The 10,325-nt window shown below is 41.2% G+C and overlaps 1 pseudogene; it reads right to left on the reverse strand.

Annotated features, from left to right (window-relative positions):
* Window positions 1-9,616: 9,616 nt before the first annotated feature.
* Window positions 9,617-9,961, reverse strand: LOC128113733 (transcription elongation factor A protein-like 8; annotated as a pseudogene).
* Between the last annotated feature and the right edge of the window lie 364 nt (window positions 9,962-10,325).

Here is a 10,325-nt window from a genome sequence, read left to right on the forward strand (position 1 = left end):
TGCAAAGTTCAAGGTCAGCTTAGTCTGTATATCAAGTTCCAGTGGACTATGTCTCAAAAAAACTTTGCTTCAAAACAAAACAAAGCAATATGCCAGTATCAAATAAATAAGTAAATAGTGGCAAAGTAATAGAACAGTGGTTCTCAAGGCATGACCCTTTCACAGGAGTTGCCTAAGACCATCAGAAACCACAGATATTTACATTATGATTCATAACATTGGCAAAATTACAGTTATGAAACAGCAACAAAAATAATTTTATGTTTGGGAGTCACCACACCATGAGGAACTGTATTAAAGGGTTGCAGCATTAGGAAGGCTGAGAACACACTGTAATATAGGATTTACAGTTTTTGGTACATGCATGCAGTCTAATATTTAGAATACACTAAATTGAAGGAGATCTATTCACGGGATAGTCTCCACATGTCGTAACAGACAAAATATTCAAAAGGAGGTGGCTCTAATATACAGAGAAAAGAGTAAGTATATATCCTAATGTGTTACTTATTTACTTGTTTAGTTATTTATTTATTCCTATCATGAAATAAATTGGAAAGATACAAAACAAGATACATCTGAATGCTGTTATTGCCAGTGAGTTTTCTTCCTTTTTGGTTTTAGTATAAAAGTCATGCAGTAATTTTTGGTTTTAACTTTTTTGTTTTGTTTTTGATACAGGCTCTCAGTATGTATGAAACTCTTTCCTTAAATCCCTATATAGTCGCAACTGATCTCACCTTTGAAGAAATTCACCTGTCTCAGCCTACAAAGTTCTGGGAATATGGTCATACACCACCATGCATGGCTTGTGTGAGGTTTTATACTATTTTTTGTTGTTGCTTGTTGTTTTTATTGTTGTTTGAAATGTTGTTGGATAGAACGAAAGGACTTGTTACTGCCAGGCAAATGATCTACCACTGATTTACACACCTATACCCAGTGTGTCTTCGGGAGCTTTATTTTTACAACTCTCTATGCTTGCGTCCTTCCATGTGCCCAAGGAAGAAAATTCTAGAAACAGATTGCTGGATGGTATCCTAGGAATTCAGTTCCTTGAAGCCAATTATCAACAAAATGAGCAGAATGTAACTGCTGGAAACAAAGGTCTGAAGGTACCTCTATTTTTGTTCCTCAAAGAAACATAATTTAGATGCCACATGGTTGTACATTTGTCAGTTACAAATGGTGGTCTCCCAGGAACTAGCATGGCAAGCTGTGTCAGTGCACATTAAATGGAAGTACAAGATAGAAAGATGACCCCATATGGTGGTTTGGGGTGATAGTGGAAGACTTTCTTTCTTTCTTTTTTTTTTTTTTTAAACATTCAGCCCCCAGTTCTTTTTTTTTTTTTTTTTGGAGTTTTTTTTTTTTTTTTTTTTTTTTTTTTTTTTTTTTTTTTTTTTTTTTTTTTTTTTTGCAATACAATTCAGTTCTACATATCAACCACGGATTCCCTTGTTCTCCCCACTCCCGCCCCCCTCACCTTCCCCCCAGTCCACCCCCCATTCCCACCTCCTCCAGGGCAAAGCCTCCTCCGAGGACTGAGATCAACCTGGTAGACTCAGTCCACGCAGGTCCAGTCCCTTCCTCCCAGGCCGAGCCAAGCGACCCTGCATAGGCCCCAGGTTTCAAACAGTCAACTCATGCAATGAGCACAGGACCTTCTTTAACCCAACAAAAAGGAAGAATTCAATAGTTAAAAACGGGGAGGAGGAATGCTACTACATCCCTAACATCTTCCCTGAACAGCAAGGTCATTCTGTTGGAGGCTGGTAAATGGTAGGTGTGGGTTTAGGTGAGTGAAGGTTGAGGCAGGAGAAGACCTCAAAGTCAGTCTGGAGAACATTGAGAGGTCTGGAGTTCCCAGTAGGAGTACTCTGGACAGGGTAATGAGATTGAGAGAAAGTTGCAGGCTGATACCTGAAATCCCTTCTAATGACCAGAGCAATCCTTGAAGGGGCCATATTATTAAACATCATTTGGATAAATAATCCTCAACAAATTAATTTTTCTGCTACTGGAGACTGAAACTAGGGCAATGGATATGCTGGGTAAGCTATGTACCACCGAACTATAGCCATAGCTTTTTAAAAATACAAATTTGTTTTGAGACAGGGTGTGATGGTTAATCTTGCTTATCAACTTGATTTAATCTGGAATCTATTAAAATGAAAATTTCTGTGCAACCCTGAGGGATTTTGTTGAATTTCAATTATATGAAAAAGGAACCATGCTAAATGTGGATGGCACATTCTGGTGGCAACGTAGGCAAAAGGATATGGAAGAAGGAAACTTTTGCTTTAGACCTGCTTACCTTCACTCTTGCTGGCAAGTTCATCTGTCTAGTTGCTATGGCATTCTTTTGCTGCTACCAGCTTCATTGGGCTTCCAATGTAGACCAAAGACCAGCAGCTCTCCGGGAATCTTCCAGGCCTCCAGTGCAAGATTAGGATCACTGAGATGTCCAGCCTCATAGATGGAACAACTATGGGATTCTCAACCTCTCCAGTATTAGACAGCCATGGCTGGACTACCAGAACACATTGTGTAAGTCAGTCTAATACATCAATACATATACATATACTTAGGCTATCAGTTTTGTTCCTCCAGAGAGCCCTAACTAATAAATACATAATGTACCAAAGTTGACACTGAATTCCCTAGGTAGTCCAGAAGGCATTCTAGTTTGTTGTTATCTCCCCTCCCCTCCCCTCCCCTCCCCTCTCCTCTCCTCTCCTTTCCTCTCTCACAAACTCTTTTCATATAGACCACACCGGCCTTAAATTCACTATGTAGCCCAGAATGGATGGACTTGAAATGGTATTCCTCCTGCCTATGCCTGCCTACAGCTGGCTAGTATCATGTATTCATAAAAACAGTGCTTAGAAAAAACTTAAACAGTTGCGTTAAATTCTTGGGCTGACTCAGAGGTCCCTGGAATTTGTCAGGTGAGCTAATGCAGACTGTCCCTGGAGTAAAAGCTCCCATCATGGAAATCATTCTGTGCGTAACTAATATCAGCAGAGTCAACCAACCAGCTATGCATTCCAAGCCACTTTCCCACCAAAAATTCCAAAGAATTAAAAGTGGCAGCACCTGTGTTCACACTCGGGTAGGCAAGAAAGACAAGAGAGTGAAAGCAGATCATAGGTAAACAGTAGAAGGGACACACCCTGCATGTTGAAAAACAGAAGTTAAACCATCATAACTAAAAGTGTTTCTGTTTTTTTTTTTCATATTCAACATTCCTGACTAAAATACCTGACTGAGAGAACATCTTAAGGGGAGCCTGAATGATTCAATATGGTTCAGCTTCAGAGATTTGAGTTTGTAGTTGTTGGCTTTGTTGATTCAGGCATGTGGTGGGACATGCCTGTGTATATACATACTGCTGTGTATGTAGGAGGCAGAGGCTCCTCACTTCATGATGGACAGGAAGGAAAGAAAAGGACTCAGACAAGGTAAACATCTTTAAAGGCATACACACTGTTATCTACTTCCTCCAAATATATACCATCTCTTTAAGTGTCCAGAAACTCCCAAAATATCATCACCACTTAGGGAACAATGATTTAATACTTGGTTCTGTAACAGGCTCCCAGACTTTAGCCAAACTGACTTCATGATGGAAGTATCATTCAGGCATAAAACTTAGTATGTAGACAGCACCATCTGACAAAACTAAAACAAAGACTTAATCCACCAGAGTCCACAGTTCTGGGAAAGTCTCTAAATGTACTACCTTTACTTTTTGACTTCTGTGGTACTGCTTCCGGCTAACTGTTCTTGTTAACTGAAGTATGTCAACTCATGATACTGTTTTTGTGCTCAAGAGCTCACCTCGAGAAAGGCTCAGGGCTACACTGGGATGCATTACACTCACTGTAGTTGCTGGCCAGCTAATAAAGACTTTCTATTGGCTTAAACCCATGTCTGAGCAGTCTTCTCTGGTGGATACCCCACAAAGGTTCCTTTCACAAACAGGTCACATCCAAACTCTAACACTGATAAATTAGGGGTGAAATGTACAGCTGGTGAGATACTATTCCTAGTCCTTTGAAGGAGAGAAACTCTCACAGGAGGCAAAATGGATGAAGTTTGATGACATTACAATAAGCGAATAAGCAAGTCACAGAGAGCAAGTTACTACTGATTCCATTAAGTAGGTCCATGGGACAGCCAACTCCAGAGACAGAGAAAGCAGAATGGTGATTTCTAGGGGCCCAGGACCGTGAGAAAGGGGAAATGACATTCTATGAGGACAGTATTTCAGTTAGGGAAGATGGACTGTGGTAACAAACCCACACTTTGAATGTTCCTCCTGACATGTAACTGTACAATTAAAATAGTAAGCAGTAAATTTTGATATAAATAAATATATATATGTATATGTGAATATAGCCATATTAATTAGAGTATACAGAAAAGGATAGAACCTGTACTAACCAGTGATACTATTTTCAAGTAAAATGGTTGCCAGCAGTGTGGCAGAACTTGCGTTGGCTGTGCCAGTGGGGCTGACAGAGGCACCACTCAGCTGTGAACTCTTGGCCTGCTTCGTAGTTCTAAGAATTTGTGTCATCAAATTCCAACTCTCATTGACTTCATCATCCAAGAATTTTCAGCCAGTAGTGAGTTCAGTGGCACCTTTGGGGTCTAACCTTGGTACTGAATACACACACATACACACATATGCAGGCAGGCACACACACACACACACACACACACACACACACACACACACACACACACACACGTGCGCGCACGCGTATGTACGCGCACGCACAGGCAGGCAGGCAGGAACCATGTAAAAATGTATTTTAAAGGGTTAAGGGTATTATTACACAGTAAGAGAGAACTTTCTTCCCATGTGTAAGTCCTTGAGTTTAATCCCATCATCAGAAAAAAATCCTTAATAGAAAGGGAATGAATTATAAACAAACAAGCTGAAAGGACCGAGCAGATGCCATAACAAGCTGCTCAGTCTTCTCTCAGAGATCAGGCCTCAATTTCAGTTTCCTGAAACTTGAGCAAGCAGTTTCTGGGAGGGCCATGAACAAAAGACATAGTCCTTGCAGTAGTTCCCTTTCTACACGTACACTATCTGCTCAAGGTTCAGCCAGTTGTTTACTGTCTGAGATCCCTCACCAACTTAGAGCTCCATGCATGGGTCAAAGTGAACGTGCTAGGCCAGTCAGCCCTCATGGCAGCTCAAGAACAAAGCCTAGGACTTGTCCAGGCCTGCCGCAAAATAATAACCCCTAACCAGTAAATTCAAAGGTTACACACCCTCACCCAATCATATGATGCCAAGGCTTGTACCACCCTGCTTACGGTTTTTCCCTTTAAAAACCCCTTACTCTGAGAGCTCAGGGCCATCCTCCTCCACCCACTGTGTTGAGTGTTGGACACGGACCAAGCCTGGGCTTGCTTGTTATCAATAAACCCCTATGTATTTTGCATTGTATATCGGCTCTGTGGTGGTCTTGCTCAGGGGGTCTCACAACACGGACACAACAAAGCTATTAGTTTTATATCATAGACTATCACTTTTCCCCTCCCAGAAACCGGGCCACACACACCCTCTGCAGTTGAACCCTTAGGACAAAGAATTGGTAGGTGTCTACTGTGTCTGTTAGATCATTCAGACTTTGATGAAAAGAAATTCAAGTTTAGCCTTCGCTGGCCCCAGCTGACCAGCACCAAGACAACTTCGAACTATGGCTCCAGTCCTGCCTTGTGACTCTTGAAAGATAGATTAGGCCAGGCTATATCATGTGGTGTGTAACTAACCACTCAACCCCCCAGATGTCTACGAATCAGTAGGTTTCCTTTGTTTGTTTCTGGAACTGAAGGCCCTCATTTCAAGGCCTTATCATGCTGCCTATAGTAGGGTGCTATCTCTCCCACTTGAAGGCCTGAATTTGGTTGCCCATGATCACCAGGCTCTTTCTCCTAATAAGGCTCATCTGAGTGTAATTTTTGTGTCATCTCTTTTATGTAAACTTGCAGTTCTATCCGACAACTAAAGATCCAGTGTCCTAGTTAAGTTTTCTGTTGCTGTGAAAACCATCAGGACCAAAGTACTAAGAGAGAAAGGATTTATTGGCTTACAGGTTACAGTCCACCATCAAGGGAGGCCAAGGCAGGAACTCAAGGTTGGGACCTGGAGGCAGGGATTGAAGCAGAGTCCTCAGAGGAACACTGCTTACTGGCTTGCTTCCTCTGGCTTGTTCAGTTACCTTCCTTATACATTCCAGGTTCTCCTGTCTGGAGATGTACTACCCACAGTAGAATGGACCCTCCTATCAATCAACTACCCAGAAAAGGTCCCACAGACATACTCACAGGCTGATCTGATGGAGGCATTTCTTCAATTGAGGTTCCCTCTTCCTGTGTGTATCAAGTTGTCAACTGATATTAGCCATCACAGATGTGGTACAGATAAAGAATATGACCAGGAAGCAAGAAGGTTTAGAGCAGTTAAATAGTTTCATAGGTTCATGTGGGAATAAAGTATTATTATCCAAAGTCCTATAGTGGAAAGTAATTAAGGCAATACATGACTCATTCCGTTTGAGGAAAGATGCCACCCGAGGAGGACAAAGACTAGTTGCTGGAGTGAAAATTGTATGTCAGGCCTGGAGTCTCTGCATACATAACAATTCTGGCTATCTTTATCCTCCACTACTACTTCCATAGACCCAGAGGAGATGTATTTATCCAGGGAAAAACTGGCAAATACCCCTTATTCACATGCTACCTGTGCCAGCTTCAAAAATCTGTTGGTGTTTATACTTTGATTGTCTGGAAAGAAGCTTTTCCTATTAGAATGGAAAAGGTCACTAAAGTGGCAAAGAACCAGCTAAAGAAAATTATCCTGAGGTTTGGTCTCCTCAGTCCATTACACAGAGACAACAAACCATCCTTTACATCACAGGTAACAGACTCTAGATAGAGGTCCCAAGGGGCAAATTTTATCTGCAGTCAGCTTGGAGGACATAATCCTCAGGCAAAGGTGAAAGGACTGACCAATCCATTAAACATATCCTAACAAAAGGTTGCCAGGAAATCTCTTAAAAATGGAGAAAATTGTAACTCATAACAATTAGAACAGCCCCAAATTCTAATACTAAGCATAATTCTTATGAGTTATTATATAGAATGTCATTCCTTGTGCTAGATCTAACCTAAGACCCTGAGGCCAATCAGATGACCCAATACATCACAAACGTAGGGAAAATCCAATATGGCATATAGTAATATAGGAACAAGGTTATACTCACAAAGATCATAGGCCTTGTGTCCTGGGTCCTCTCTAAAACCTGGAAAGTAGGGGTGATAGAACAGTTGTGTTCTCTGCTGAAGGGACTTTATCAGGCAACTCTGAGCAATCCCATGGCTGTCAAAACCCCTGCTGACTAGTTTTCATGCTACTGGAAGAGAAAGGCAATCATTAATATCTCCCATCTAAAACTCTGTGACTCACAGCAGTGACCTGCCTGTAAGATATACTACTGGTGCAACAGTGGCACAAATTTTTTTCTTTTGGTTTTTCAAGACAGGGGTTCTCTGTGTCATCCTGGTTGTCCTGGAACTCACTCTGTACACCTCGAACTCAGAGATCCGACTGCCTCTGCCTCCCAAATGCTAGGATTTAAGGCGTGTGCCACCACTGCCCAGCTAGTGGCACCAATATTATGCGAGCAACAAACACTTTTTCGTTGGATTTATGGCCCACTCAATGAGAGGGAACCTGTACCTGACAATGGTAAAGTGGCCAAGAACCAGAGACTAGATAGCTCATGGACCTAGTGGAAAACCTAATACTATTATTTTGCTAAAGCAATGATTCTCAACCTTCCTAATGCTGCGACCCTTTAATATAGTTCCTTGTGTTGTGGTGACCCCCAACCATAAAATTATTTTTGTTGCTACTTCATAACTGTAGTTTTGCTACTGTTACGAATCATAATGTAAATATCTGATATGCAAACCATGTGAAAGGGTCGTTTGATCCTCAAAGGGGTTGCAACCCACAGGTTGAGAACCACTGTGTTAAAGGTACATAGACATAAAATAACTCTTGATTGTGTACTGTTATATCTATAGATAGTGCCTCATTCAGCCCTCATCAGCAAAATGTCTTGCAGTATATTGGAATTAACACAGAGACCTGCAACTGAACAATGTGCAGAGAGTAAGAGACTTTGAAGCACTCAATACTAAATGGGGTGTCTTTATCAAAGCCATCATCTCAAGGATCATGAGGAAGAGGATGTGGAAAGATTTTAAGAACCAGAGGTAGCAAACGTCTCCAGGGAAACAGTGTCTGTCAGATACAACAGGACTGACGCACATATGAACTCACAGAGACTGTGGCAGCATGCACAAGACCTGCACAGGTTCAAGTCAGAAGGGATCCCAGCACTGAGAGGGGGAAGTGGACATGGGGTCCTACCCCTAACCAAGAAGCTATATGAAATTTGATATCTGGCAAAGGGAAATTTTTATTTTTCCAATGGAATGTCACTGTGTATATCAACCATACTCCAGGATAGGCTGAGTACCCAAGAGTAGTTGGCAAAACCAAAATGAACTCAATGGTATTTTTGTGAACTTTTTGTTTAATTTTGCTTTGTTTTGGCTTTTTTGTCTTATTGTTACTTTGCTTGTTTGTTTTGATTTTCATTTTGTCTTTGAGGGTTTTTGTGGGTTTTGTTTCTCTCTCTCTCTCTCTTTCTTCTTTCTTTTGTCTTGAAAAAAGATTATGAAGTTTGGTGGGTAGGGAGATGGGAAGGAAGTTTCTGGGAGAAACTGGGGGAGGGGAAACAGGATCAAATATATATATATATATATATATATATATATATATATATTTTGGTTTTTCGAGACAGGGTTTCTCTGTGTAGCTTTGCGCCTTTCCTGGGACTCACGTGGTAGCCCAGGCTGGCCTCGAACTCACAGAGATCCGCCTGCCTCTGCCTCCCGAGTGCTGGGATTAAAGGCGTGCGCCACCACCGCCCGGCTCAAATATATATTTTTAATCTATAATGCTTGCCAGTTTTATTCCTCTGGCTAAGAAATCCAGAGGAAATTCCAGGTTTACATTCCTTTTTAATAGTTCTTCATCAAGAGGTCAGTGCCTTTATTGCCTCTACAAGCTGGTTTACAAATTAATTTTAATGAACTCCCACTTATTAAAAAATTTGAAGTTCTTTGTGAGACACATACTCATTAAAAATACACATAAGCAAAAACAAAATTAAAACACACCATATAAAGATAAGCACTGTAAGTTTTTTGAGATATGTATAATTATACATGTACACACATAATTAGGAATTTTCCTATATATGTGAGCTGATACTAAGTATGCTGCTTTTTAATTTGACTTTTAACATTTCCGTGCATAAGTGTAAAACTTTCCCACTGAAAAACATATGTGGAAAATGGGTCAAAATCCAAAATCCAATAAGATGCTGATAACAACAAAACTATCTAAAGAAAATACCTCCAGGTAGTTAGAAGTAAGATGAAGTTCAAAGATATATTAGGAAATGCTAAGAGAAAAAAGCAGCTGCAAGTCTTTAATCTCAGAGAAGAAAAGATTTCAAGACCTGAAGCTCACAGGGTAAGGACGGCTTCAGGAATGTCTTTGCTTCTAATGCATCATCACAAACTTGTTTCTTACTCTTTTTATCTCTTCCCTCATCTACTCCTCTTATCACCTCTTCAGGGTCCAGATGCCTTGTGGGAGTGTCCTCTTTAGGTTCTGGGCCTGGTTGAGCAGGCTCTTCTCTAAAGCTTCCAGCTGCTTCTTGCCGCCCCTCCCCCTACTTTCACCAGAAGCCTGAAGATTTCCTCCTGCCTGTTGTGGTGGATCTTCTGAAGGATGGCCTTCATCTGCCGTTGGTGTGTTCTGGGCTGTTCCTTCGTTCTCTTCATAAGACTTCATTCTCTTCTTTGAATAAATTAACCCTGTAGGTATCTGGAGACTTTTCTCAGTTTTCGCACCTCGATTTATGTCACGCCCAAAAGATAAAGAGTCCTGGAAGGAGCTAGGTCACTCACTCTTCTCTAGCAGGACTGAGTTGTTACTGAGGAACTGGGCCTGGACTATAAGGTGATCAAATAATTTGTATGAAAAAATTTTCAATTAAAAAGTCAGAGAAGGGCTGGGTGGTGGTGGTGTGTGGGGCGTTTTCCCAACCACCCCCACAGTTCCCCAGAGTTTTCTTGAGTGCGAGCAGCAGGAAATATTAGATAGAAGGATTTACTGCGGAGAATATCGCGGAGATAAACAGATAGGAAATAAAGGA

The sequence above is a fragment of the Peromyscus californicus genome, unplaced genomic scaffold, assembly GCF_007827085.1.
Source record: "Peromyscus californicus insignis strain IS unplaced genomic scaffold, ASM782708v3 Scaffold_10__1_contigs__length_136768540, whole genome shotgun sequence".
Lineage (NCBI taxonomy): Eukaryota > Metazoa > Chordata > Mammalia > Rodentia > Cricetidae > Peromyscus > Peromyscus californicus.